This window comes from Lissotriton helveticus, chromosome 5_1 (assembly GCF_964261635.1).
Source record: "Lissotriton helveticus chromosome 5_1, aLisHel1.1, whole genome shotgun sequence".
NCBI lineage: Eukaryota > Metazoa > Chordata > Amphibia > Caudata > Salamandridae > Lissotriton > Lissotriton helveticus.
In genome coordinates this window covers 1,106,942,407-1,106,968,961 of record NC_136065.1, presented here as the reverse complement: position 1 = coordinate 1,106,968,961, position 26,555 = coordinate 1,106,942,407, and the positions used below count along the sequence as shown (strand labels likewise).

The 26,555-nt window shown below is 44.4% G+C and overlaps 1 protein-coding gene across 1 annotated transcript in view; it reads right to left on the bottom strand.

Moving 5' to 3' along the window:
* The window catches only part of LOC144753513 (VPS10 domain-containing receptor SorCS3-like), a 2,605,581-nt gene that overhangs the window by 565,001 nt on the left and 2,014,025 nt on the right, over positions 1 to 26,555 (bottom strand). The gene's annotated exons all lie outside the window — the stretch shown is intronic.

Here is a 26,555-nt window from a genome sequence, read left to right as displayed (position 1 = left end):
GCATGGTTGAATTTTACAGTAAATTCATTCAGATTATGCTAAAGAAACATATACGTTGTGGAAACTCACAGTAAAAAATAGTGTATCCCAATGGTCGGTTGAGTGCAGGGAAGAATTTGTATCCATTAAGGAAGAAATGAGAAAGTCATCTTCACTTCAAGCGTTCAACCCGGGTGATCCCACTTTTATTAGGACTGGTGCGAGTGAAAAAAAGACTGGGTGAAGTTCTTATTCAAAAGAAGTATGGTAAGGATTGTTTGATTGCTTGTGCATCAAGATGTCTTAGGGGATCAGAGCTTAATTACTCAGTCATAGAGAAGGAGTCATTAGCCATTTTTTGGGCATTAAGAAAGTTTAAAATTTTGATTTGGGGCACAAAAGTCAATGTATTGTCTGATCATAAACCTTTAAAGGAAGCTTTCTCGAAAAAAGGTCGCAATGGAATTTTGTCAAGAATTAAGAAAGGGATCATTTCTCTTCAGGAGTTCAATTTTGAGGTTGATCATATTCCAGGTGTAGTAAAAATATCGGCTGATTGGTCAATGTAAATGAATGCGTTGAGGATGAGGTGTGTCAGGAAGATGATATAATAAATGTATCTGAGGTTACTGATGGTGCTGTTAGTGAGCTTGATTGGAAGTGTGAAATTGAGAAAGATAATTAGATCAAAAATGTGATGCAGATGTTGAGGAACAATAAGAGATTAGAGAAACCTTGGTCTCTTGTTTGTGACAAACTTTCTATTGTGGATGGTTTACTAGCTAGGGGCACTAAGTTGGTTCCTCCTGAAGGTGTAAGAAAGAGATTACTTGATTTTGCACATAATGGCAATCTTGGCATAGTATTCTTTCTGATAATGGTCCACAATTCTGTTCAAGTGAAGTTAAACTTTTTCCCAATAACTGAGGCATAGTTCACAAGAGGTGTGTCATTTATCACCCTGAGACAAATGGTGCTATTGAGAGAGTTAACAAAACTCTAAAGGAATGTATACAACTTGCCAGGGTCAATGGTATGAGTTGGAAGGATATGCTTCAAGACAGAATCACAGCGTATCGTTTAACTCCACATTCGACCACTGGAAGATCTCCTTTTGAACTATTCAAAGGTAGAATTGCTAATTCTATAATGTGCCCTGGATGGATGAAACTAAATAAAGGCTTTGTTGACAATAAAATAGGAGATTGGAGGAAAAGAGAAATAGACAAACAAGTTGATAGGAAACTTTATTTTGATGAAACTAAATGCTCAATTTCTGGATGTGAAGGTAGGTGATCTTGCTAAGATTAAAGCCCCTGTTGGATCTCGACCTTGGTCGAAATATACCAATGAAAGATCTGTAGTTAAGGTTTTAAAGAATGCCAGCAAACCTAGTGATGGGAGAATGTGGAACAAGAGTCGAATTGTCTTACTTAATTCCAACAGGTCAGTGACACATGAGGAGGATGATTCAGAGTACAAGTTGCTTAACACTGTGCCTTTTACCTCTGAATCCTCCTGTGCCCCAGGTGTTGTCAGAGAAAGGAGTCAAAGGTTAGGCAGACTTCCAGTATACATGAAAGACTATGTATAAGGTGCTCTCTTAGTGTTCTTATGTATGAGATACTTTGTTCAATATTTATTTATGTATAAGATATTTTCTTGGCTATATTCAGGCATAGCTGTTGTTAGACTTTATTTTATTATTTGTTTTGTTGAGGAGGAAGATGTGTAATATCATTTCATGTTTCCCTGTCTGTAACTTGTAAAGATTAAGAATACAGAATGTTGCCCTGCATTCTGTTTAGAACGCTGTTGTTGAACTCTGTTATTTGTTCCACTTTGGTCAGTTGGATCTGACTGTTGGTGGATGAGGTGAATTAAACCCATCTTGCTGAATCTTTATCTGAGTATAATCTTTTTATTTATTTTGGTGAAAACACCATAATAAGGTTACATCCTCACCCTTAAAAGCGCGACCAAATATTATCACATAAGGAATATGGGTTTATAAAAGCACTGGCCCAGTTTACTCTTCTGTCCTTGCTGCTTGTACATTGGAAGTATCCCCTGTGCTACATTGTCTTTGTCAACATTTACTCTTCTCCTTCTTTTCCAGAGTTCTAGTGTATTATTTAGTGGCCAAATAGAGACCCCATAAAAATAAAATAGCAAAATAAACACATTTCTTCCAATTAGTATGTATACAGCGTAAACCTCGCTATGAAACAATGGAGTGCAGTACTTTACTTAAGGGGACCATTTACAAGTTCTTGTGTATTAAGTGGGAATTACATAAATATATTTTGCACTTCATATTTTTAGCCACAGGGAGATTAATTTATTTGCCCAATTCATATTTTAACCATGGGTAGGGTTAAATGATTTGCCACCCAATGTTGACCCAAGTGCCAAGGCTGGGATTATGAACCTTGGTCACCAGATTACAAAGGTAGCAGCTCTAGATGCTGGGCCTCATTTCCTAGTGTGCTTTGTGTTTGTGTTAGTGTGACAACTTATTGATGGGGAAGGTTATTATTATACATGAGGTTGGGACCAGACATTATTCAAATATTGGTATCTTACTTTGTATACATACGTCCTGTTGTGAAGGCAAACAGAGAGTACAGTTCACTACCAGCGGATGCAATTATAATCATTTCATTGAATTTTCCATTCCACCATCAATAAGATCATAAATATCACAGCTCATTTCAAGAGGTGTAGTTTTTGTTCACACACTGGTTAGTAAAATGTATAATTGTGTGCGAGCCTGAGTGGTACTCATATTAAAAAGAAAAGAAAAATAATATTTTACATACAACCACTCTTTACCTACTCATCGTCAAAACTGAAAAACTGGCAGTCGATTAAATATTGTAAGGAATAATAGAAATTTCAATGTCATTCATATGTAATCAAAATGTGATAAAGTAAGGTACAAAAGGATCCATTCCTTTTTCAAAATAATCCATCAGTGATGTTATAGTTTGTTTTTATTTTTATGTATCTATTGATACAGTTCTGCAGCAGTAAACACCATGGCAACAGAGCCTCAAAGCGTCATGACCATGCCAGCATTCTTAAGAAGCCTGATTCGTTAAATTGGAAGACGAAGAACATAACTATCTCCAGAAAAGGGCACGAAAATAACTTTTTTCATGCTTTGGCTTTACTTTAATTAAGATGAATCACTTCTACACGTCATCTGCACTTATTGTGCACAAACCACTCCTCCTCCCTGTGACACCAGCCCCACCCCACCAACCTAGCCCTGATCTACGAAAAATAAAATGATAATGTTGTTATCATTTTATTTTTCCTTTTTCCACTGCTCTGAGAGCAGTGAGGCGACGCTCATCCGCCTTAGTGGGGGACCCATCTCGGCAGCCAAATTTTCATTCAGGAAAGTTATCGTAAATTGTTTGGTAGCCTGAAATATGCTTGAAATTGACTTTTGTTGGTGCTTGAATCATGTTCCTACTTATCACCAAAGGATGATTTGCTGCTTAGGTGATAATTTCACAACATCCTCTTAAAAAGACTATCACACTAAGCTTGTAAGCAGGCACTTTGAGACATGGAGGCGAGATGGGAGGCAGTCTCAAACCTTAATGAAACAGTACAGACACTATTCCATCCTTATGATGGATCTACTCTGCATGTGCAGCCTATCAGAGCAGGTAAATGCATGCAAAATGCATCATAATAATGTTTTTTTTAATGTCAGCCTGTATGGTTTGCTAAATTCTGGCACATATGAGTATGATGAACCAGTGTGGACACTCAGTTCACAAAGTATTGTGTGCCTTTTTTAAGTTTATTAAGCCAATGTCTAGGCGATTTGATTCTTAGGTTGGAAGCAGAAATCTCATGTTACCAAAGTACCCAAAGACACAAACTGGTTTCAATAAGGGTAACTTTGTCTCAACTATGGTAGATTGACATGAGCAACATGGCAATCCATTACGCAGTTAAAAAATAACATACCCAACACAAAAAAATATCCACACCAATTATACATAGAAAGATAAATAATTTAATAAAACTTAGAAGGGGAAAATGGAGTGCAGAAAAATTGTTATTTGTGGGATCGCATTAGCTTAATCCACTGGACTACAATGTGTTAAATATTAAGCACAAGGATTCAAAATAAACTAAATAAAAAAGTCTAATGTAGGTGAAAAGTTCCTAGCCAATGATGTATCAGGTGAACAAACTAATTAATGGTAACCAGAGGGTAGGTAGAAGTGCACCTGGTATTTTTACCATAGAGCCTCCATTCAACGCTATTCACAAAAGATGGTAGGGTTGTGATATAACCATACACGGGCACAGTGATTTATCTATCTGACGATGTTGCAAGCTTTTCTTTATATGATTATTGTTTCTTCAGGATAGGTCTCTGTGAACCAGTTGTCTTCCATAAAGTTTTTCAACTAGAAAGAAAGCCCATGAAGTCCACAAGGCAGATGAGCGTCCTTTGTTTCATTGGACTGACTTCAGAATGCCCGTTTCAGGACATTCTTACATGTCAGGTACTTTAGACCTCCGGGAAGGTTTGCAGGCATAGTTGTCATCTGTGAAGAATATTTAGGGTACATCATATCCACCCTGGTTATTCTGTGAGACCATTTAATGAGGGCTTTGACATTATAATCTTGTGCATATTTGTCATTTTGTGGGTAATATTAAGTTGTGTGTGCAATAAAGAACTTTTACTTGAATTGAACACTCGTGCATAGGAATTGACATGAACGGAATTCAGTAGAGAGCCATGGGGGAAAAAGTACAGTAACAAAATGCTATCTTTGAGCATTGACTGTCTTCAATGGGTTCGATGTTGGGGATGAGAGTTGTTGATTGAAACCTTCAGGCCTCTATACATAGGTGAGATTTGTACTTCTCTCCAAAGTTTTGATTAAAAGAGTTAATCTAGGGGGTGGAGTTTGCCTGGCTCAAAGATGGCCGTAGCCTGAGTGAGCTCCCAAGACCAATTTATCAATCTGTCAAAATCCGACATATTTCCCTGTAACTTCAGGTGCTTAATGGTGTGCTATTGATGTGCGGACCCCCCCTGCTTTCTGACTGAACTATCGGCGAGCAAAACGGCCCACTGGTGATGAAGATCTGCAGAGGTGTGTAGCTGCTGCATGGGCGGCCTCCTCCGCTGTGGGAGCCACTGTTCCTGGTTGATGCAGACGTAGGAGCCTGCCTGAATTATCCGATCGTCAAGATTGCAATGGCGGAGGTGGACAGGTCTGGGGGCCCCATGCATCATTGGGTTCGGCTCCAGGGCTGCTGACCTGACCTTACTGAGCGCTGCTCGGCCGTGGCGACTGGAGATATGCAATGGCCTGCTTGGTCGGGCATACCTGGATCCTGGGATGGTCTGCGCTGAGGCTGGACTGCTTCCCAGCCGGTGTGGCGCCCCACCTGGGGGCCTTATACTGCTATTGGGAGTCGTTCCCTGCCCCCTAATGAGACTGTACTCAGGTGAGAGGAGTTGGGGGTAACTGTGACGCGGGGTGCCACAGCAGAACAGTCTCACCGAAAAGATCCTGCAGGGGATTCTGGGTAACAGAACCTGATGAGAGTCACTCAAGTCACCCCATCCTAGGTTTTCTAGGTTTCCCTAGGTGCCAGCTGAGCCAGGATTCAAAATCCACAGCTAAGCACTTTGTAAAAGAGGGTCTGTTTTCGTTGTAAAAATGTAGAGTGTCCACGTTGAATTTTGGGCCATTTCCTGCCACGGGCACTAGGCCTACATCCTCATGGTGCTGGCAACCATGGATCCATATAATGATTAAATTAGCAGTGCCTTTGGAATGGATTCTTCCAATGCTTCAGTCTCCCCTGAAGAGGTCTTTGAACTTGTTTTCAAAATGGCAGGCTGTGAGTGGTCTATGTGATTTGCCTATGAAAGTAAAACGTTATTCAGGTAGGTAAAGGTGGCCTATCAACATTCCTGTCAGTTGACTATCCTCAAAGCTCGTTCATGAAATCGGGTTTCCCCTTGCTTTTATAGACCGAAGCAGTGTACACCATTTTACCTTGTGAGTCCCTTAATGTCCTGGATTATTTTATAGGACGATTGTCACCTGGGTTTGGCAACCTTGGCCATGAGTTCCTAACTAGTAGCTGTCAGAACGTTCAGGGAACTTTGTGTCATGATTGAAGAAACAAAACCTGATTACTGCTTTGGATTTCACATTTGTGCTTAGGTCCTCATGTATCAACATTTGGAACACTTGAAAGCAATCTCTTTGACATTTCTGACTGCAGATGTACATATTCTTGCATCCATTAACCAGCAAGCAGAGTGAGACAACAGTACTCTCTATATTTTATTAGCCAATTAAAATCTACTTACCTTAAATGACTTTACCTGCTTTTTTGCTGCACTTTTTCGATGCTTTGAAAAGATCAGCAAATGCCAAAAACCATCCACAGTCATTCAGACATGTGGGACTGTGTAGCGAGCTTCATGGCCCGTGAACTCACTACAAACTCACATATCGGGGAACAGTCTTACAGAGAAGATCCTGCAGGGGATTCTGGGTAAAAGAACCTGGTGAAAGTCACTCAAGTCACCCCATCCTAGATTCCTCTGGGGTCTAGTTTTCAAAAATGTATAGGTTTTCTAGGGTTCCCTAGGTGCCAGCTGAGCGAGGATTCAAAATCCACAGCTAAGCACTTTGTATAAGAGGGACTGTTTTCGTTGTACGAGTGTCCACGTTGAATTTTGGGCCGTTTCCTGCCGCGAGCACTAGGCCTACATCCTCGTTGGTGCTGGCAACCATGGATCCATATAATGATTAAATTAGCAGTGCCTTTGGAATGGATTCTTCCAATGCTTCAGTCTCCCCTGAAGCGGTCTTTGAACTTGTTTTCAAAATGGCAGGCTGTGAGTGGTCTATGTGATTTGCCTATGAAAGTAAAACGTTATTCAGGTAGGTAAAGGTGGCCTATCAACATTCCTGTCAGTTGACTATCCTCAAAGCTCGTTCATGAAATCGGGTTTCCCTTTGCTTTCATAGACCGAAGCAGTGTACACCATTTTACCTTGTGAGTCCCTTAATGTCCTGGATTATTTTATAGGACGATTGTCACCTGGGTTTGGCAACCTTGGCCATGAGTTCCTAACTAGTAGCTGTCAGAACGTTCAGGGAACTTTGTGTCATGATTGAAGAAACAAAACCTGATTACTGCTTTGGATTTCACATTTGTGCTTAGGTCCTCATGTATCAACATTTGGAACACTTGAAAGCAATCTCTTCGACATTTCTGACTACAGATGTGCATAATCTTGCATCCATTAACCAGCAAGCAGAGTGGGACAACAGTACTCTCTATATTTTATTAGCCAATTAAAATCTACTTACCTTAAATGCCTTTACCTGCATTTTTGCTGCACGTTTTCGATGTTTTGAAAACATCAGCAAATGTCAAAAACCATCCACAGTCATTCAGACAGGTGGGACTATGTAGCGAGCTTCATGGCCCGTGAACTGACTGGGATGGAACTCCCTAGAATTAAACTGATTCGAGCTACAAGAAGTATACCCACCTCGTGGGCTGTTGGTTACCCAGGGACATCAGGCAATAATCTCATAACATTATTGCATGTAGATCCTTCTTGTGCTAGGGTGATATGTCGGGTGTTGGTTATGATTACATTTAACAAGTACAGCATGAGACTGAGCTTATTGAGTTGATTGAAAACATGTTGCTTTACTGTTATCTCCTCATTGATAATGACTATAAGAAGGAATAGCAAGAACGTGGTAATAACCCAATTACATTGTATAATCATCATAGTCATAAACCATTTACAGCCCTAAATTCCATCAAACACCCCAATTGGTGCACATTATTGATTTCCTAGAGTGTGGATCGAATTGAAAATATATATTTTTTACATGAAAGTTGCAGCTCCTTTTAATGTATTTTACTTTTTATGGGCATGGTACCTATCTCCAAGTAATGTGCTGTCTCGTTCATCGTTCTATGCTGAGAAACAGTAAAAGTCAGTGCAATGACATTCACTCGATGTAATCTATCCATTAAGTCTGTGGTCACCATGGGGCAACAATAATAAAACCTTGTGTTACTTAACAGCTAATACAACAGTTGCACCTTTTTAAAGTGTTGTAAACAACAAGTGTTGCTAGGAACGAATGTAATGGTACTCTGGCAATTTATTTGGACAGCCATAGTGCATGTATCTTCAAAAAAGCAAGAAGGATATGTGCATGTGTCTTTCTATTACAAAAGACCAATGGACAGGTGTACAGTGTACCATAATTCACTATATATGTATTCATTTTCTAAAAATAACAAAAATGACAGAAGGATAGAGTGAAGTTGCTCATTCGTATATAAGAATGGCTTAAATCTCCAATTAAATGGCTTGTGCTTGCAGGCCAAAGGAGTTATCCAGACATGAAGAGCCTGACTGGCCATGATTATGCTTTCAATCTCTCTGTCATCCACTCTCCTAGAAAGAATTTTGGAAACAGAAAATAATTCAGCCCTGAAAGCGATACATGTTCTGTGGGAATATGTGTATATCCTATTACCCCTGAATTTATCACCCTGAAGACATCTGCTAAACCAAAGTCATTACAAGTAGAGCTGATTTTTCTTTTTACTTGATTCCTTAAAACTCCAGAAGTTCAAAGTCGGACTACTTCATGGCTGGAAGTTACTATAACTAATAGTATTCTTTAATGAATACCAGCCTAACTACAAAATGGCTGAAAGTTTCACGCACAGCCAGTAGATGAACTGCTTTCCCATAAAAAAATATTGTATTTGGTAATGTGGGATATTTTCTGATGAACCACAAAATAACAAAGAAAGACACATTGAAGTCTTTACAAATTTATTTTTGTCAGCATAAACATCACCTAACATTTCTTGTACAGAACATCGCTGACACATCCAAACATACGCTGTCATCACTATGAAGGTAAAACTTGTGAATACTTACTCGGTAGGAAGTCAAAGGGTGAAAATCGCCTCAGTCCACCCTTGGTACAATGGTAATTGTCGTAAAGCCAAATCAGAACTGTTAACTGCAGTAAAGGCTAAGGATAGGCTAAGAATTAAGCTGTGTAGGTCTAAGTATAAGCAGATTATCCATCTAGAAGAGAAAAATTGGGAAGCCGATAAGTGGGAAGATCTTAGGAATGCCCTCCATGAAAAAGATCTGAAAACTTTTTGGGGAATAGTCAGCTCTGGGGGCGGGAAGGGGAGACCCGCTGTAGAACCTAACATAGCCCCAGCAGTCTGGGAGCACATTTTGGGCATTGTACGCCTACTCGGGTAATGATGGTATTTTCTCTCCGTTGCCAAACCCCTCCCATGAGTATCGATTGGAAGGGGTTTGGGAGATTAATTTACGCGAAGTGGAATCCGCCATTGATAAACTACAATCTAATATAGCGCCAGGTTTAGACAAGTTACACGGGGATCTTTTTCGTATGGAACCGAAAATTTGGGGTCCGTATTTGTGTGCCCTGTTTAATGCTATTCTAAAGGGTGTGGACCCGCCGGATACTTGGTGCGGGGCCGAGATAGTCCTGATACACAAAAAAGGTTGCCCTCTCTTACCGTCCAACTATAGGCCTATTAGCCTAATAGATACTACTCAAAAACTTATGGGAAGGGTTATTCTAGATAGAGTTTAGGACTGGATTGAGGAGAAAGAGATTTTGAGTCCCTTTCAGACTGGCTTCAGGGTGAGTATATCAACTATTGATCAGATATTCATACTTCAGGTCTTATACTGGAAGACGGTGAGTGTAGAGGGTGGCAGCCTCTACCTCATCTTCGTTGACCTGAAGTCTGCTTTTGATCTAGCGCCTAGAGAAAAATTGTGGAAGGTACTGTATGATCTTGGAATTCCACCATACCTTCTGGATGGGCTGGTGAGGTTGCATAGGGAGACCTACGCACAAGTTAGGTGTGGGAAGCATGGAGAACTGTCAGCACGTTTCCCGGTGAAACAGGGGGTTCGCCAGGGGTGTGTCTTGGCCCCTACTCTATTCTGTCTTTACATCAACTGGCTTATAGACCACCTACTTGGAGTTAAAGATAGTGATGCTTCAAGGTTAGTCTCTGGGAGGGAGCCCGGGTTGATGTTCGCGGACGACACTTTGCTGTTGTCCAAAACATCAACGGGCATCCAACGCACCCTGGATGGCTTTGCTAACTTTTGTATATCGAGAGGTTTGAAGATCAACCTATCTAAAACGAAATTTATGATCTTCAACCCTCCCAGGTCTACCCGTCCGACCCCATCATTAGATGGCACTCTCCTGTACAGAGTGAAGACCTTCGAGTATTTGGGCATTTCCTTATCGGAACAGCTGGAGTGGGATGCCCAATTAGCAAGGGCATCCCTAAAGTTAACCCAAATTGTGGGGGGGAGGGGGGTAATGAAAATTTACAGACTGTCTAAGTTCAAGCTAGCTGCCCCTATTTTTGAAATCAATAAAGTACAGGCCAGGGCGGCTACCCTATATGGGGCTGAACTGTGGGGACACTGTAGCCCCGCCAATCTCATGAAGGTAGAGCATGCATTCATGAGGAATTTGGTGGGACTACCGTCTAGTACACCCCTAGTACCCCTTTGCATCGATCTGGGGTTATTACCCATCGATGAGGAAGTTGCTCTAAGGCCACTCATGTCCTATAGAAGGCTATGGGTAGTCCCAGAACTATCTCCCTACAGAGATGAATTTATGGAGGTTCTGCCAATTTTGAGCAGCAAGAAAATCCCATGGCTTAGTTACATCAGGACACTTAGTAATAGAATAGGAAGGCCGGAGCTCTGGGAAGCACCAGATACAGCGTGCCCATCAATAACCAGGGAAGATCTGCTGCGACATTATAGGCACCATAATTTGTCAACCCTCCAAGCAGGTTCCACTGCTGGTCGCTTGACAACAGAGTTCCTCCAAGTGAAAGCGGAATTCAAAAATGTAGAGTTTTTAGACTTGATTTACCCGCCTACGGCCAGGAAATTATACGTGCAATTTAGATTGGGGACTCGACTCTCCCTCTTATGCCGTTTACTAGCAAATGGGATAATAAAAAGAATAACGAATGTCCAGCGTGCAAATATAAGTCCGTGTCCAAAATCCATGTCTTTTTTTTTGCCCTGTATATCATGCATCCCGCAAACAATGGGTAATTCCAATTTGCAGAAACTTGGGTTTTAGACATTGTTTTCAAGCTTTTAGGGTTTTAAAGTATGATACCCATCCTCTTATTGTTTTTGCTGTCTCGCGCTTTTTGGATGGGATGTGGCACAAGCGTAGGAGTTTAAAAAAAAAAAAATATCCATGGAGTTGTTTACTTGTCTGCCTTTAAAAGAAACATATGAAGTACTTAATTTTTTTTTATTAATTTAGCGACTAATATCGATAACTTTTATGGAACTTTGATTCTGTTTTTTAATATGGGATGGCTAAAGCGTAGTTTTTATCTGGTAAAACGTTGAACACATGACTGTTTTGTACTGTTCTATGTTATTTATTAACTTGATTGTTCTTTGTATGTATGTAGTAATGTGCTTTTATGGTCCGATGTGGCCGAAATAAAGTTATTGATTAATTGATTGGTTGAATACTTTATACAAATCATTAGAACACCGCATAAAGACAGCTCTTGAGTATCTGAAGTAAAATATGATTTGTTGGCTTTTTATTTCTCCACTGTGTAGCTGCTCATAATTCTTGACAACATGGGTAAAAACTCAAAAAATGTCAGTGGGAGGTTAACATCTCCTGATCGAAGATCTTTAGTGATACCGACGCATTCAAAGACTTTACCTCCTGATTGGCAGAATCAGGATTGTTGCTCATGTAACTGTCACTTACAAAACACAACATCTGCTAGCATGGCGAATTTTTCACATTCGGTAATATAGGAAAACTGGTAAGAACGTGGACGTTTCAGGTTGGAAGGAGCTGCACAGTACAGTGAACTTTCAGAAACTCATAGGTTTCTTTGATATTCTGAAAGAATTTGTATTTAAATTCTCTCGGACTCAAGGATCTCGACACATAACTCACCATGTGAAAGACAAATTTAAGAGCATTTGCAGTGTAGAAGATTCAATGGAAAGTTGGGGTTGAAGGGGAAGGGGTTACTCGACATGCAAAATAATATTTAATTGAAAAGGGAATTATGAATGTGCACATTTTCATATAATTTCCTCATTTACAATTTTCCACGTGGCAGAAATTCTGCATGCACATATTTTGCACAATGGTTTGACTGCCCTGAAGCATGTCACCCGCAAACACCACCAGCTGATCCGCACCACCAAGAAGACAGCATTTACAGAACGACTGGACAACAACGCCCACAACAGCAAGGAACTCTTCAGCATCGTCAAAGAGTTCTCCAACCCCAGCGCCGGAAACAACAACATCACCCCCGCACAAGACCTCTGCGACTCACTCGCCTCGTTCTTCCACCGCAAGATCACCGATATACACAACAGCTTCGGCGCATCTACCATGCACCCAACCACTGAACCAACGCCCCCCACCACCACCCTCTGCGCCTGGACCCCGATCAGCACCGAAGACACCACCCGCACGATGAACACCATCCACTCCAGGTCACCAACCGACCCCTGCCCCCACCACGTCTTCAACAAGGCCGACTCCATCATCGCACCCCAACTCCGGGACGTCATCAACACCTCCTTCAACACCGCCACCTTCCCGGAGACCTGGAAGCACGCCGAGCTCAGCGCCCTCCTGAAGAAACCAACTGCAGACCCCACCGACCTCAAGAACTACCGCCCCATCTCGCTCCTCCCTTTTCCTGCTAAAGTCATCGAGAAGACCGTCAACAGACAGCTTGCCGCCTTCCTCGAGACGAACGGATCCCTCGACCCCTCGCAGTCCGGTTTTCGAGCCAACCACAGCACCGAGACCGCCCTCATCGCAGCCACTGACGACATCAGATCCCTGCTCGACAACGGGGAAACAGCGGCCCTCATCCTCCTAGACCTCTCTGCAGCATTCGACACTGTCTGCCACCGCATTCTAGTGCAGCGCCTCAGCAACATCGGAGTCCAAGAGAAAGCACTAGAGTGGATCATCTCGTTCCTCGCCGGCAGAACCCAGAGAGTCCGCCTCCCCCCGTTCAGATCCAAGGCCACTGAAGTCATCTGCGACGTACCACAAGGATCATCACTCAGCCCAACCCTCTTCAAAGTCTACATAAGCCCTCTCGCAGCCATCGCACGCAAACACAACCTCAACATCATCTCCTACGCCGACGACACCCAGCTGATCCTATCCCGCACCAACGACCCTGCCACCGCCAGAACCAGCCTACACGAAAGGATGAAAGACATCGCCGAGTGGATGAAGAACAGCCGCCTGAAACTGAACTCAGACAAGACGGAAGTCCTCCTGCTGGGATCATCGCCATCTGCCTGGGACGACTCCTGGTGGCCCCCTGCCCTGGGCACCACTCCCAAGCCAACGGGCCATGCACGCAACCTGGGTTTCATCTTGGACTCCTCCCTCTCGATGACCAGACAAGTCAACGCCGTTTCATCATCATGCTTCAACACCCTGCGCATGCTCCGTAAGATCCCCACCCAAACCAGGAAGACGGTAACCCAGGCACTCGTCACCAGTCGACTGGACTACGGAAACACCCTCTACGCCGGAACCACAGCCAAACTTCAGAAAAGACTCCAGCGCATACAGAATGCCTCCGCACAACTCATCCTGGACGTCCCCCGACACAGCCACATCTCCGGCCACCTGAGAGACCTGCACTGGCTCCTCGTCAGCAAGAGGATCACGTTCAGGATCCTCACCCACGCACACAATGCCCTCCACGACCTGGGCCCCAAGTACCTCGACAACCGCCTGACCTTCTACGCACCCACCCGCCAGCTACGATCGACCAGCCTCGCCCTCGCCACCGTACCACGCATCCGCAAAGCCACCGCCGGGGGAAGATCCTTCTCCTACCTGGCGGCCAAGACATGGAACTCCCTCCCCATCCACCTTCGACTGACCCAGGATCACCTTTCATTCAGGAAGCTCCTCAAGGCCTGGCTCTTCGAGCAGTAGCGGACCCCGCCCCCCAGCACCTTGAGACCCTTCCGTGTGAGTAGCGCGCTATACAAATGTCCTTGATTGATTGATTGATTGATTGGTTTCTTGCATAGCATTTGCAAGAGAACACCAGACATTCTTTCTGAATTCCATAGAAGTCAAAAACCTCTCCAAATGTATACTTAACACTATGGGAGATGGAATACAGTTTTTAGGACCTCAGCTTTGTAAAACGGGATCAGTGTTTTGACCCAGGTGTCTCTCGCAGAGGAAGTAATACCAACAGCAAAGGTATAAACAGTGCAAAAGTGGTAATTAGAGAGTAGTATAATAATCATGTTAAGAGAAACACTTAACACATATGACAAAAGCATGTCGATATTTTCCTGAAGCTAAGCTAGAAAGTCAAACTATGTATTAATGTATTTAAAATTTGATAATTGTAAGAAAGTATCTCTTTTTCATTATAACTCTAATTCTTTGGCAAGATGCTTCAGGTGTTTAACTGCTGCAGAATGAGACTCTTCTAACCAATCAATTAATCAATTAGGGGCTTTTAAAGTGTGCTACTCACCCATGAGGGTCTCAAGACGCTGGGGAGTGCAACTCCGGGTCAGTCAAAAAGCTAGGTCCTGAACGTGTGCAGGGTAGGGGAGCGTCTGATGTTGACTGGGAGCTCGTTCCAGACTTTGGCTGCGACGTAGGAGAAGGCTCTTTTACCTGCTCTGGCTCTGCGGATGCGCGGGGTCACTGCTAGGGTGAGGTCGTCCGAGCAAAGGTTTCTTTTGGGTGTGTGAAAAGAGATTCTTTCTTTGAGGTATTTGGGTCCGATGATGTGGAGGGATTTGTAGGCGTGGGTGAGTAGCTTGAAAGTTACTTTCTTCTCAATAGGGAGCCAGTGGAGGTTTTTCAGGTTTTGTGTCATGTGCTCATGTCGAAGGATGCCGAGGACTAGTCTGGCTGCGGTGTTCTGTATGGTCTGGAGTTTGTGTAACAGGAATTTGTTGTTTCCAGCATAGAGGGTGTTTCCTTAGTCCAGTCTGCTAGTTATGAGTGTGTGAGTAACAGTCTTTCTGGTGTTGGGGGGGATCCACTTAAAGATCTTGCGGAGAATACGGAGGGAGTTGAAACAGGTGGAGGCAACGGCATTGATTTGGCGTATCATGATGAGGGAGGCGCCTATAATGATGCCAAGGTTCCGGGTGTGGTCCTTCGGAGAGGGTGGGTTTCTGAGAGCGGGGGCCCACCAGGAGTTGTCCCAAGTGGTGGGGACGGATCCCAGGACTAGGACTTCTGTCTCGAGTTGAGCTATAGGCAGCTGTTGCTCATCCAGGCTGCAACTTCCTGAAAGCTGAGTCTGATGGTGTGCGCAGATTTATGATAACTATTTTAGAAATGCCACATTTAGAAGTTGGCATTTCTGTGTGCTATGTGTCTGCCTGCCTGATGTGAATTGCATGTCTGGCTTTTGAGTGACAGGGGCTGGGAGGTAGTGTGGCTCCAGGAGGGGCAGAGTGAGTCAGCGCTAGGCTGAATGGGACATCTACATTTTGAGTAGTGGGAGGGGAAGTCCCTGGTACCTGAATAGGATGGTGCCTGCCCTAGTGAATGCTGGCTCCATCCCCCTGTGGTGTGTCTAATGACGAGCCCCCACCTAACAATGGGGAAGAGGAGCCCTGTCAATAGAGTGCTCCATTTACCCCCTGAACCAGTTTCTCCTGGTTCCGCAAGCCCTGTGCTGGCGCAGACAAAGGGAAAAGGTGTATAAATGCTGGGGCTGTGACCCCATGTTTGGTGTGCTGTTCTATGCGTGGGGCTTGCTGCTGCTGGGGCCCAGGAGGAACCGCCATAGGGGCTTACCTCACTGCTGGAGGGCCTGTGTGCTGGCCTCCCTGGGCCCAGCTATGCCCCATAGACCTGGAAGAACTTTTCTGCTTGTACCTTCTTTTTTTAGATCCAGGACTTTTGCTTGCTCTTGGCGCCTCATGAGCACTCTGATTTGTAATCCCCAGGACAGAGCAGCGCTAAGCTGCGATAATTTCCAAGGAAATCCCGACATGGGGATTCCCCCACAGTACGTGGGAAGAGCTGTTGCCCACCCCGCAATTTGCCTGTTCTGCGCGGGAGCCTACCCCGCGTTATGCATTTTTAAAAGAAGCGGGTGCCCACCCGGCGTTGCCGCATTCCTGCCAGGTTTTAGTGGGAGCCCACCCTGTGTTTTGTGCATCTGGCAAGAGGGTGCCCACACCGTATTGGTCTTTATTTAAAAACGGGAGCCTACCCTGTATTGTCGCTGACGCAACCGACGAAGAACCCTGAGAGCCGCTGCACTGCCCATGGTGAACCGGAAGGCAGGCAAGTTGCCTGGATGGGGGCGGGGCTGAATCCGAAGAGACGTGCTGGTCGGAAGACCCAGGCGGGAGCCCACCCTGCGCTGGGACGTACGGAAGAACCAGGCGGGAGCCCACCCCACGCTGGGACATACGGAGGTGGAAGAAGGAAGTCCCTGTAAGAGAGAGGAGAGCCCCACATGTGTCCTAGGCCTTGCCATTGAGAACGGGAGAGGAGGTGACACGTCAAGAGTGCTGCAGCAGGCAAGAGGAGCGCCTCCCTGAACCCAGCCTGAGACCAGAGGAGTGAAGAGGGGAGACAGAGTCCCCAGCAGAGGGCCCCGGTGAGTGGGGCTCAGAGGGGGCCATGTCTTATTTCAGCTGGTGAGTGGGGCAGAGCGAAGGAGACGGAGCCTGCACATCTGATGCCCCGGTGAGTGGGGCCGAGCGAGGGAGCCTATTCCGAGCACCCAAGGCACGGTGGGTGCCACTGTGGATTTTCCCTTGGCCGCATAGTAGTGCCTGATGATGGCACCAGACAACCCCCAGTGAGTGGGGCTCCGTTGTGAACTTGGTGGGGCTGGTGAGTCGGGGCACATTGCCGGTGCCCACCCCCCCTGTGGTCGCTCTCAGGGCACCATAAGTGCCCGGGCTGTTTGCACAGCTGTCCCGCATTACAGTGGGCAGCTGCAACGTGGGGCACATTATTCCAGAGTCCCAGTGGGGCACACAAGGCACAGTGGTGCCAGTGCCATTTCCAGCTGCCCTGAAAGAGTGCAGGCAGCTTCAATGTTTGGAGCCAGTTTTCTGAGGTCAAGAGGGGGTGTACCCCATGCCCCAGCGCATGTGTGCATTGTGTGTTTGTTGCAGTGGCAGCACGCCCTGACTGTGCGGGACATAGGGCATTTGAGCCCCAGTGGAAGGCCAGTTTATGAGTAATGTGATTGCTTAATGGGATTTATGTCTAAGGTACCAAATGGGATTTATGCCCCATGATTAGTGCCTAATGTGTTTGGGCTGCTGATGTCCTATTGCGTAACGTGTTTATGCTTAGGATGGTGTCTATTGCGTAATGTGATAGTGCTTAGGTCATTATGGTACCAGTACTTACTGGTTGTGTATTGCATTTACTTACCTGCATTTTAATGGGTCTGACCGTGGACTGATTGGCCCTGTGCTGTATATGTGTGATTAGGTTTCTAATGTGTTTATGATAATACAAAGGCTATTGTTTTATATGACCTTGTAAGGAGTTTCTTTTGTGGTGTGCCTAGTGTGTTGCTGCTTTGTGTGTGTGTTGCGCAAACGCTTTACATATTGCCTCTGGGATAAGCTTGACTGCTCGTGCCAAGCTATCAAGGGGGTGAGCAGGGGTTTTCTTCAGCGTGTTACTCCTTTGCCCTGACTAGAGTGGTGGTTTCTGCCTGGCTTTGGCGCAAGCCTTAGCCAACCAGAAATCCCATTTCTAACAGAGGCGCTAATGATTAACAACAAAAGCTCTTATGGTACTTGTCGCGTGGCTTCCCCAGTCAATTTACTTGGCCATGTTCTGCGCTCTGATACAAAAAACAACAATGGGAGAGGTAGGGAGAGTCAAGAAGGCTTCTCTCAATCCCCGGTTCAATGTAGATAAACAAAAAGAGAGAGGCCAGATCAATCTCAAATAATGCCACAAGATTGGAGCGAGATAACTGAGGATCACACACTCACTTAGGGTGAAAAGGAAAGCCCTCACACACCGACCTAGTCAGTGTCATGCTTCATCATCGGGCCCCACCAAAGAGGCCGAGTGCCTCTTTGGTGTGCTACAACGCCAGAAAGACTGCGGAGCTGGTTGTGTGAAGGAGGACGTGTTGTGAGGGTGAGTTAAATTAAAAGTGTCTAAATGAGTATCAAAAAATTTTTTTTATTAAATGATCCCTAAGACACGATTTAACAGGTATTATGTGTCTGAATTTAGTTGCCAAGGATTAGGAATGGTAAAATTCAGATAAATACAGTGGATAAATTCGTCAGTCAACATGTTTCTGCCATTTTGGAGGTTTAAATTTACCAAGGCATTCTTCAGGACTATACCCCGGCGGTATGGACTCTCTAATCGTCCACCCTAACCAAGGGACGTGAAAGTGAAAAAAAGGAAAGGTGAAAAAAGTGCATAAAAAGGGAGAGCAAATGCTCGATCCCAAAAAAACTCCAAATTCGGGAGTATTTCTGCACCTGTAAAGTGAAAGTACACATACAAACACAAACACAAACATACAATAATTAATAAATGCCATTGCGTTTGGTTGTCGTGCTCCTTAAAGTGTGGCAAAATTCACGTGCCCAAAGTAACAAGTAGGTTTAACACCATCCGCATAACCCTGAAGGGATGATATCGGTAACTCTGGGACGTGGGGTGATAAGGTGTTTTAAAATACACTTAATTGGAAAGAAAACAAGTTAAAAGCACACTCTATGTACTCCTTCTGAAGGGATCAATTGACCAAAAGGTCGGTGACCCCCTAGTTTGGTAATAACATACATAATTCTCACTTTAAAATATGGCGCTACTTGCACCATGGGTCTCGGGAGGGGGGTTGGAGCGAAATTGGCACATCCTATAAATGAAAAAGAGGTATTAGCCATTCGGTCCCGAAATACGGGCAGTACTTAGCTCTGTATCCAGGCCGATCAGCGTTCAGGAGCACTCACGCCCTCGTTGCTCGCAGCCCGCTTAGACACCTAGGATCTCCCTCGCGACCGGACCCCGTCGATGGAGAGCGGGGCCGGTGAGTGAGTATTAAAGCAAGGGCGCAGGGCGTTGCGTTCTTCCTGGTGGGCGTGCCCGACCAGGAAGAGGCCAGGAGCGCGCCCACCCCCCGTCGCAAGGAGGCCTGACACGCACCGGACTGGGAAGGGCGTCGCGTCCTTCCTGGTGGGCGTGTCACGCGAAAGAGAGGCCAGGAACGCGCCCGCCCCCCATCTACATAGGAGGCTTGGAACGCACCGGCCCGGGTCGGTGGGGAAGAATAATTACACCGTGTTTAATGGGCAGTACTCAGTTGGAATACCGGCGCTAGATGATCACATGTCAACAAACAGTTAGCAATGCTGTATATAGCCAATGTTTAAGAGAGGGCGACTAATGAGGTCAGTAGATAGCGCCCTAGTTGTGCACTCCAGCACCAATAGAATTAATGTGATGAGATACTATGCACAGTGTGGGGAGGAGGAAAGGAGAGAGACACATACTGCAAAAAAGCAACACATAGCACAGAACAGGCAATTGGCTTAGAATTGTCCTTTTCAAGACAAAATGCAGAAAAAGCAGGGTGATGGGTCAGATAGTCATATTGATACTCAGGATAATACAGTGTTCCATGGGATATCATCGTTAAGGCCGGTGGTATGGGTCCCCAAGCGATACACCCAGCGTTGTTCTTTTTCAAAGAGTCTGCTTGTGATATTGGTGGTCCCATGGAGTGCTTCAATTACAGTCCACCTCAAGTCATTGGGTGTGTGATTACTGTCTAGGAAATGGCGGCTCAGCTTGGTGGTTAGTTTTTTACACCTTATGTTGCTTCGGTGTTCGCATATACGTTGTTTCACCCTGCGGGTAGTCATGCCAATGTAACGAAGCTGGCAAGTGCAGGTGATCATATACACGACATTCGTAGTGTTGCAGTTAGTGTGTTCTCTCTGTACCCAGACCTTCCCATGTTCTGCGCTCACCACTATAGCATAGCAAGTCTTACCATTATACACTGTTTCCCCTGTGGAGAACGGGAATTTAAAGAAACAAGTCATGCAGCAGATATGATCTCACAAGTTTAATCTCCTCAAAGAAAGTTGCCCCCGGATCCACGTGGGCTTGCCCCAGCCAACACTTGCGCCCTTCTTTTCCAGGATTTGAGGGTTCAGGCGTCCGGTCAAGCCTGGATCCAACCTTTTTCCACACCCTGCCACTGCGCAGTGGTTCAAGTGTAGCTTTATGCACGGGGTGCGTGATGCACAGCAGGGTCTGGCTACTCATGATACCGTCACATTCATTCACACAGCTGCACACTCTGGAGACCCCAGGTGCTGCACCCGTGCATCATGGTTCCCCTCTGTGTTCTGTGGATGGATCGGGTGACCGAGCCGTCCTCACCCAACAGTCTAAAGGCAGGGGGTAAGGTACTTTGCCCCTTTACAGAGGTACTGAACGTACGTTGCGGGCTGTGACCCTCTTCCATTGAGGCTGACTAAACTCAAAGAACAGAGACCCACCCATCACTGTAGGTGAGAGAGACTACCTTCCAAAACCGACCCCAGCAGGAGCAGCATTGAGCCAGCCCGGGGCTTCAATTAAGCTGAACCTGACCTCTCGCTTAAAAGATACCACGTGGATTTGTCAGCGCACCTGACCTAGCTAAGAACCATGTTGAATTTGTCCCCTGAGACACCAAGTCTACAGGCTGCAGTTTGTGTTTTGTTGCCATGCAAGCACCGGTGCAGCCCTGTCTCCAGGAGGCACGTGTGTGTGAGAGGTCAGTGTATAGGCTGATTTTATTTTTGTCTTTTTGTGGGCTTTTCAGCCTAGGTTCACTGGGATTCACTGTTGATTGTCTTAATGAAAAAACGTTTCTTGCAGCAAGTTTAAATGGATGAGAGTCTCACATAGCTTGCAAAACACGTATACATCACATGAGGAGGCAGTTTTCTCTTTCCCTGCCCTGCCCTCCGCCAGTACATCCCCTTGTCGTCATTGTTGTGCCCACCCGCTCAAGTGTAAGTTTGGTACCCAATCATGTCACTGATGTATTTGTGTGACAGGTCAGTGTGTGTGCTGATATTTTTTGGGTCACTTGGTGGACCTCTTCCACCCAAAGGCATTAATTCACAGACATGATACAGTGCCTGGGCCGCGGCATTTCTAATCCTCACTTTGGAACCTGTCAGCTGATTTCCCTAAACTTTAATGAGCTCTGTGATGTCCTTCTTCAATGCTGCTTTGTTGCGTGTCTCACAGCAGGTCTTTACTGGCTGATGAAGCAGGGTCACAGAGCACCTGCTGGTACTGGCCTGGTGTGGATCAGAGTCTTGTCGGACTGATACAGTCCGTCCAATGAGATGTGTAGAAGTTCCAGTTGGGATCTGCCCAGGGAAATTAAAGCTAGGTGTATAGCAGGTTTTAATGTGCATTTTCCTGATAATACAACAACCAGTGAATGCTGCATGAGCAAGCTTACATACACGGAGTCTCTTATAAATTGAAAACACTACTACAGCGTTCAAAATGACCCCAATATGCAAATGTGGGCCACTCTTAACTGTCTCATTTGCTAATGGGGGGGCACTTTTACTTTTGTGCTCGAGCTTATTTTCTATCCCAATCCGGCCCTGGCGGGGGGATGTTTCCTCTCTAGTCTGCACAGGTAACCCTTCTGACTGCTCAGGCCAGGACTCTTGCAGCTCTTCACCTTACGATAATTAGCACTGCCTTTTGATACAGCCTTGTGGCCCCTGCCCATCCCCAGCAGAAGAACTTGGAAAACGCTCAAGGCAAGCTCTCATCCTGACACATTCCCTAGGAACCTCTGGTGGCACAGTCTTGTCAGGTGTTGCATGCACTCTCTCTGCACTGAAGTACACTCATCACTGCAGCATGTACAATAACCTACTAGCCCGCCCTTCCAGTTTTAGTTATATTGTTGAACTGTCAACCAGAGACAAGTTTTTATAAATTTCATGATATTATCAGCTACACTGGTCTCTAAAACGTGCTCAGTGCCTAATACATAGCGTCAATCCACAATTGAGTCTTATCAGGCTGAGCACTGGTCTTCCCAGGCATCCTTCAAACTTCCTCAAGGTGTGAAGGAAGATGGTGCTGCAATTGTTTTATAGAAGGGTCATCTTAGAAAGAGATTTTTGGTTAGTGACCCTATTTGGAGGTGTGCTGGAAATGGAAAATCCTTTTACTCTGGCCATCCGCGAATTCCAAGCGTGAGCTGGCAGCAGAAAGGTGCTGGAGTCACGAGGGTCGGTGTCATGCAGCAGTATGAAGCTTTCTTACACCCCTCTGCTTCCTTCAAAACCCCTAAATAGGGGGCATGACTGCAGCAACACACAACCTTCAGGCTGCTACCCCTACATGTATGTAGCTTTCTCACACCTCCCTCTTCCCTCAAAACCCCTAAGCCTGTGGCCTGGCTGCAGCGATGCACAGCTTCCCAGCAGCACCACTATATAAGGACACTAGGTTAGTGCCCTTCCATTCCTGGTATTTTTGCAGCCGTTTTTAGATATTAGTGTTTCTCGTTGATCAAATGGGTGTCATTTCTGATATTTATATATTTCTCTAGTCCTCATTCCTTGATTTTGCTCATCAGAAAGTGTTATTCATAGTCGCTCAATGTGTAACATAATTATACTGACATCTTAGAAAGAATCCACATGCTGACACCTTTTTCATCCATTTCTTGAACATGCTTAACTAAGGATGCTATTTTAGTGCTAGAGTAGGGATAGATTAATGCTTTATATTCATCACCCCTCAATGCAGGGAAACGTGGACTCATGCATTTTGATCCTCTGCACCCTGCTCCTTGGATTAATTGTTTTGTTTGTTACATCGTCTGAATTGGATATGCAGATTTCGCTTTATGCTGATTCTGATGTACTTCTACATCCTCACCTTGAGGTGTCTTTATGTCCAGTTATTTTTTTACTTTGTAATAAATCAACTAACCTTACTTAGTTATATGTGGTTACAATGTTTTCAAAATAAATCTTGTTCAATTGATTGGCACTAATAACGAATGTTCTCTCCTCTACTTTTCCATGCTGCTAAAAAGAGCCATCGGATTGTGATTCTAGAATATGTCTAGAACTTATGGGTCTGACCCTTTCATAACCTTTCATCTGAATCCGACATACTGCTAAGGATGTCTAGTATGGCTTCTACAGAGAATAGCAGCAAGGACTAAGAAGAAGCAGAGAGAACATGAAGATTAAACTTAACCAAAGACTAGAAGAGAACAAAATTGTGTGATAATTATTTTTTTACCTTTGATCTGCTTTTCGCCTGGTGTATTTATTTTTGTTATCACATGATCGAGTTGTTAACCTCAAAGTCCCTAACTGTCTTAAATGATGTTACACCATATATATGCTGGAGTCATGAAATATGTTTGATGTACACATGAGATAACATTGAATCAATGTGATTATTGCATGGGGTTGTTTAACCTTACCCCCATAGTTTTTATTGTAGAAACATAAAAATTAATTTGGCAATTCAACTGAACATCATGTTTAGTATTTGCCTTGGAAGTATTGGTGGGTGGTAAACTCCTCTCCGCCGGTAAAGTTTGCAGAGTTTTGCCACTCCGCTTAGAGTGGGGAGTTTGACAAAAACGCCACCATCCACCCTGTGGAGGAGTTTACCGCAGAGTTTAGATTCAGCACTATTTTAGAGGCTTGAACTTTGGGGGTGCGCTCTCAACCTCGAGCAGCATTCTTCTCTGTCTAGCCACCTGCCTTGTTTTAGTCTGCCCCTCCAATCAAAGAGTTGTGAGCCACACAGTGGTTGTCCATTCAGACGCTGCTTTGTTATCTATGTGGAGAGCTGGAGTTTTACAGTCGCCACCCTAGCCATGCCTTTCCAATTGGAAGATTACCATGAGCACCACACCATGGATTTAAAGAGATGTTTTTTTCTCTTCCATCTTACATTTAGTGTCCATATCTACTCCCATACTTTCACTTGAAATGGTCAAGGGCCCCACCGGGTCGGAAGTATCCCCGGCAGAGCGGTGAGCGTTCTTTCACTTTGTTTTGAGCGGTTGCCTTTTACTAGGCTATCACTCTTAATATTGTTCTCTCTTCGTTTTGTCACCTTTTCTTTAAAACGATAGCTGATTTCTCCCTTTTTTTTCATTTTCCCTTCTTCCCTTGTGTTTTTTTTCTCTCCATCTTGGCTTTTGTCCCCTTAGACCTTCGGCATATACGCAGTCATTTTGAGGTATGTGTGGGCCTATAAATAGCTCTGGTGTCACATTACATATGATTTTGTTATCAACTGTGTCACCTCTGCACAATTAGCCGATCAGTAATACTGGCCACCTTTTCACTTCTGAACACATAGTCACCACTTTTTCTACTCACTTTTCTTACGGCATGTCAAAATATGGTAGTTGGCATTCGTTTCACAACTAGCAACACATACACGGTAGTATCACAGCATGGATACGTTTGGAGTATTGGTTGAAAATGACAACTTGACACTTGATCAGATGTACACCACAAAGTGGGTGCACATTGATACTCACGCAATTGCACACAAAGTGGCATAGGGGACTTGCTATTTTAGAAGTTTCGGAACTTGTCGCAAAACAGAAACCTACTTAGTAATGTGTTTTAACAACGATGCATTGTTTTAGAAATACTCGATGTACAAAAGAATTGTTTTGTTATTCTCAGCCCTGAAGATTCGTGTGAGCGATGAAACACGTGTAGGCTGACTGCTGATAAGTGCACGAAAATTAAAGAACAGATTACTATATATTGTTTTTGGATACGACTGTTTTTCTGCTGCTTCACCGCTATTTTTTCATGTCGCATGTTTTAAATACCTACGTTTACATTGATACCATATGTGTGTGCATAGGGTTTGCTTTTGTCTGAATGCTTGTGTTTTATCAGCTTGCTGGTTTAACCTATGAGTGGTTATTAGGTTTTTCCACTCTCCTAGTTGCACCACTTAATTGTTTTTTTGTGCTTTTACTGTCAGCAGTGCGCCCATTGCTTTTCTGACACTAAAAACCTCTCTGCAAATAACTACAACTTTACCATCAATTTAGAAAATGTAAACTCACACATAAATAAGCAGGGTAGTCAGTTCCGCTCTAGCAGGTATAGAAATATTGATCCTGAAACAACAACAAATACCTGCAGTGACCCCTCAACATAACACCAGTGCATAATTCCTATTAAAAGTCGTATATTTCAGGCTTAGGGGATTACTCTTGTTTGGAAGTTCCCATACTTGTGACACTAATAAAAGTACCCACTACAAGCCTATTTTCCCTCTTTAATCCACAGTCAAATGTAATCAGTTTCATATCAACAATCTACCAGACTCCATGTACTCTAAATAGTTTCAAGTTCCAATTTGCATAGCTAGAGCTTATGCACGCGTTTGATATGTTTTTGTACCCCTATTATCAAAGAGTAATTCAGAGCACCATTTGCTTTTACATGCAGTTTGCTACTGTGCATTATACATTGTTGGATCACTAGGCAACATTAGCTTGCCTAAAAATTCTATTCCTATCACCCTTCAGTCTCCAAACTCTATTCCCCTGCTCTTTTTTAAGAGACCCTGATACTCTCACTAATCATTCACATTGCATGTTGTTATCAACAGGATTACTGGTTGACTGGGATGTGAGCCCTGGTCAAGCAGCAACCGCAATGCTAGTCAGGGTACGGCACAAGAAAACCCCAAATTAACCTGTGCTCAATTCCCTAGTAGCTTGGCACCTAGCAGGCAGGCTTAACTTAGAGGCAATGTGTGATGTATATGCCAACACTTGAAACAGTACTACAGTGAAAATACCACATAAAAAAATCCTACACCAGGTTAGCAAAATAGAGCTTAATTTAATAAATGAAACAAGACCAAATCAACAAAAATCCAATTAGTAGAACGACATATAATGAATTGTAAAGCTTTTAGATAAAATAGTGCCAAAAAGCACACAGAAGGAACTGTGGACATCTGGTTGTGCTGGACTTGGAAAAAGTCACACGTTCACACTTACCACGATAGAACATGGGCCAGATACAGGGACCAAACTAGGTCCGCTGAACATTGTACCTTAAGTCCTGGTTTGCAGAGTGTTGTGTGGATTCACGTCGTAGATGCATCACGCATTGGTTCTGAGATGCGGCAAGGCTGTGATGCAGGGGCCCACGCCGTTGTCAATAATCACATTGATGCAGGTTACAATGCGGCCTGGGGTCGAGGATGTGGCATGCAGTCATGGCAATGCATCGGTTCCAAAGAGGCCTGGGGCTCAGAAGCTAAGTCTGGTATCATCAAGGATCCCATCGATGAGGCTAGCAATGCGAAGTCCAGTGTTAAGGATGCAGCATGCAGTTGGGGCAATGC